This window comes from Lactuca saligna, chromosome 2, assembly GCF_052625555.1.
Source record: "Lactuca saligna cultivar CGN05327 chromosome 2, ASM5262555v1, whole genome shotgun sequence".
In the NCBI taxonomy this organism is placed as follows: domain Eukaryota; kingdom Viridiplantae; phylum Streptophyta; class Magnoliopsida; order Asterales; family Asteraceae; genus Lactuca; species Lactuca saligna.
Window position 1 is genome coordinate 129,555,946 of NC_136418.1, and position 4,674 is coordinate 129,560,619.

Genomic DNA, 4,674 nt, shown 5'->3' on the forward strand with positions numbered 1-4,674 from the left:
CTTAGGGATTCAAGGTCGATGACGTTGAGGTTATTATGTGGTTTTAAAAAAAAAACTGAACATAGACCGGTCAGCCTATTATTACGTTTTGTCTGAATGAAACAATGAAACAGAAACCTCCATTTTTAGATCGCCCATTTTCCTTGCTTTCTCTTCAAAGTGTCGTCAATGAGCATCTTTAAGCTATAATTATTTTTTAATTTAAGTGAATTCAATGCTTTTGACATTTAATTAAGTGAATATATATCACTAGTAGAAAAAGGGGTTTGAATGACAACGAATGTGATGCAAACTAATTTTGGCGGACAAAAAAATCCGACGTAAACATTATGTCATGTTTCAAGAAATCTTAAGGATTTAAGACAGACTTCTATCATAATATGTCATCTTTCGAAAAATTATGATGTACAAACATACAAAACGTAAGTCAAAATTAAAAGAAATACACGGGCTACCTTTCTCCTATTTGTGTGTCATCTTGAAAAAAAAAAAAAAAAAAAACTCAGTCTGTCTTTAATTTCCCCAGCTTCTATCGATCTCTTTTCCTGGTTCAAAACACCTTTTCTTACTACTTTATGGTGACCGCCACCTTTGATTAGATTGGCCTATGTTTATGCAGACAACGTGCTGAATGAGAAAGATAACACGACTTGGTTGGAAAATCTACACTTTGTTAACAAAAGTGAAGTAGTTTCAGGGAGAAATTAACACAAGGCACCTTACATAAAGCCTGTGTATTACGTGATTAATGAAAAATAAGAACTAGATGTCTTAATAGGCTTACACGATGAAAAGGAAATAACAGAATAAGGAAACTACTCCATTAACATGATGTGCCTAATGCTAAGGAGGACTACCTACTACCTAAAAGACAAAGTCAAATGAACTTGCTGGGAACATAAATAAAGTAAACATAACATATAATAAAAGATAGGTACATGAACAACATAGTGATGCACATGGGTTGGTGTTGTATTTTAATACTCCTCAACACCAACATTCACCATTCCCACTGTCTCGTAGAAGTTGATCATTTTCATGCTTGGCAGGACCTTAGTGAATGAATCTGCAACGTGATTTGAAGTTTATATATATATATATATATATATATATATATATATATATATATATATATATATATATATATATATATATATATATATATATATATATATATATATATATATATATATATATATATATATATATATATGTCGTAAATTTGTGACAAAAAATGCATGTCATCTTTATGAATGGGTTTCCAATGAAAAACATTTATGTGTCATGTATACTCTTTAATGACATGCAGTGTATGTCATCAAATGCATCTTTCTATAGTGAGAACCCATTTTTTCATAACTAATTAGAAAATTCACACAAATAAATTCAGTTGCATACAAAATGATGCAATGAAAGTCCTTGTCCTCCGACCTGTTACAAAGTAATATCAAACTTAAAGACACATTAAAATGTTAAATGTAATAAACATTAGAGTTTATTAACTGCCTTTTCTGTTAGCTTTCGGTAAAATTAATATGTATTTACTAATGCACAATATAATTCTTTATCTAATAAATGTATGATGTTGTAATAAACACATTTTACATAGTTTTTGTAAGTTCTTGATATTGGGTTTTTCTTTTGGGTTGCCAACGAAAGGGTATGAGAAGCGGATTTAAATTTATGATTTCTAATTTTAACGGAACAATATTTTTAAACAGGGGTGAATCTAGAACCAAAATCAATGTAGTTCTTATATAAATGAAATGGAAAAAAATATGAAAATGTAGGTATTTTGGCAAAAATAAGATAATTCCTTATGTTTTTTTTTATATAGAATTGTTATATTAAAAAATAAAAAAGATAGATTCTAGGACGAGTGTGAATAACTATAAAGTAAGCAGAAAATTTACAACAAAACCTTAGCCTCAAACAACTAGTTGTCACTATAATTATAATAATAATAATAATAATAATAATAATAATAATAATAATAATAATAATAATAAAAGAGTAATTGCGATGTATGGATTTGTTGCTTTGGTATGGCCTTATTTGATGTAATGTTGACTTGTTAAAATAGCAGATAAAAACTTAGTCAGGGACTTTTCATATATTAGCAACGGATTTATCGATGGTTATTATGTCACTATTAAGTAATAAGAAATCAAATATCCTTCTACTTTTTCTTTCTACCATCTTTCTTACATACTTAAAACTCTCACACTTATCATATTTAATAAAATTAATAAATTTTTACTACACTTGTCATCATCTAAAAGTGGTAGAATGATGAGTATAAACAAAAACTAAAAAGATATTTTGTTGGAATCCTAAGTTACGTAGGACCTTGGAGACCAAGTAATCAATAAATATGGCAAGTTGGTCATGTTTTCTAATTGTAATTTTATTCTACAAGTTGGTAGTTTAGGAGTATATATATATATATATATATATATATATATATATATATATATATATATATATATATATATATATATATATATATATATATATATATACATACCGAGATATGGTCTGTACACACAAAAACACAACATAGGTTTTGAGTTATTTTCCTATTAATCAAAGAGATATTTTGATTATCTGTGTTTTCTAAACTGATATTTAATTTCTCGTAAGTAATATATTTCCCCAAAACTTCTTTTGCTTGACTTGTGAGGATAGCATTTTGCACAAAGTGAAGGATATTTTATCACTAATGTTGGAATTTCTTCGTCTTCTACACCAATCTTTGCTTCAATATTGTTTTTTTTCTCTGTTGTCTACGACAACTTAATACAAAATGCTTTTTTCTTACAATAATATAAGAAAAAAATGGGCTTTAGAAATTTGGAGGCACTGGGATATCGCGGATGTTGCCCCACCCTCTGATACGACCTTGCATTGATGATAAGAGGTGATGTTGAATTATGGTGACTATAACCCATGAAAACTCATTGTTATATCTCAAAACTGTCACTCATAGTCAATTTTAATTTGTTTTATATAACTATTGCATACCTTTTGTCACTAGTAGAAGGTAAAGACTCACCATAAAATAGTTTTAGTGATGAAAATATTCTTATAGAATGACTTGTGTGTATTTACTCACTCAAAAAAAATTCGACGGTAACCATACAATACTTATAGTGACGAGTTTTTCCTATACAGTGACAAATCTTTACATGTATTCACCACAAGAAATTCGATGGTCACCATAAAATACTTAAATTGACATGTTTTTTCTTGTGAAGTGACAAATGTTTATATGTAGTCACCCATAAGAAATTCGATGGTCACCATAAAATACTTATAGTGATGTGTTTTTTTTCTATACAGTGACAAATCTTTACTTATAATCATCATTTCTAAATATTATTACGACCATTATTGACTTTTGACGACACAAATATAATGAAGCTGTCAGCATAAATTATCTTTACTCACATATTTGATGGTTTATCATTACTATTGTAGTGACATAAAAAAAAAATTAACTTGTCACAAAAAATGATTTATAGTGACACTAATACGTTTTTTTTATTATGTAAATTGCAAAATATTTTTTTTTAATTTAATTACACATATTGGCTACCTTTCATTACTATGTTGCGCAAAAATTGAAATATACAATATAATGCAATAAAAAAACTCATTTTTACTAATAATAGTTTTTAAGTTATTACATCAAAAAGAATATATATATATATATATATATATATATATATATATATATATATATATATATATATATATATATAGGTTCAATAGAGAACCATAATTAACCAAAGAACCAAGAAACAAATCTTTTTTTCAACATTTAGAGTCTGTTCTTTTATAATAATAATAATAATAAAGAGACTAAAATTATAGAAATTCATAACTTTTTATCCTTTTTCCAATGATATCAAATTCGATAAAAAAAAATCATCAAATTCACAGTGTGAATCAGAATTCACACAGTGAACTCGAAAAACATATAATTTAGTTTTTAGCATTAACAATGTGAATTATTAATTTAGAAACTTTTAGTTTTTTTTTTCGATAAACAATAAGCTCTAAAACTTGAAAAAAAAATTGGTTCCTTGGAGAACCAATAATTATGGTTCTCTTCTGAACTTTCTCTTTCTCTCTCTCTCTCTCTCTCTCTCTATATATATATATATATATATATATATATATATATATATATATATATATATACACACACACACACACACAAATAAATTTAGAAACCTAATTAACTAAATTCTACTTTTTTATTAGAATTACTGTTGTTTTTAGTAATTGAACTCCTTAGCCCATTAAATGTTGTATAAAGTATGGACTGTTTTTTCTTGGGCTTTTTCATTTCTTTATTAGCTTGAACTATATGTGCATACGGATCTTGTAATAACAACAGAAAAATAGGTATTAAACATGTTGAAATAGTGTCCAATGTCATAATTAAATTGGTAAGACTATCAATTAATAATGGGGTCTATATTGAGTTGCCATAAAAGATCCAAATAGTATTAGTTAGTTACGAGAGAGAGGAGAGAGAGAGAGAGAGAGAGAGAGAGAGAGAGAGAGAGCGAGGGAGAAAGAAAGAAAGAAAGAAAGAAAGAGATAGATAGATAGATAGGTATATATATATATATATATATATATAGAGAGAGAGAGAGAGAGAGA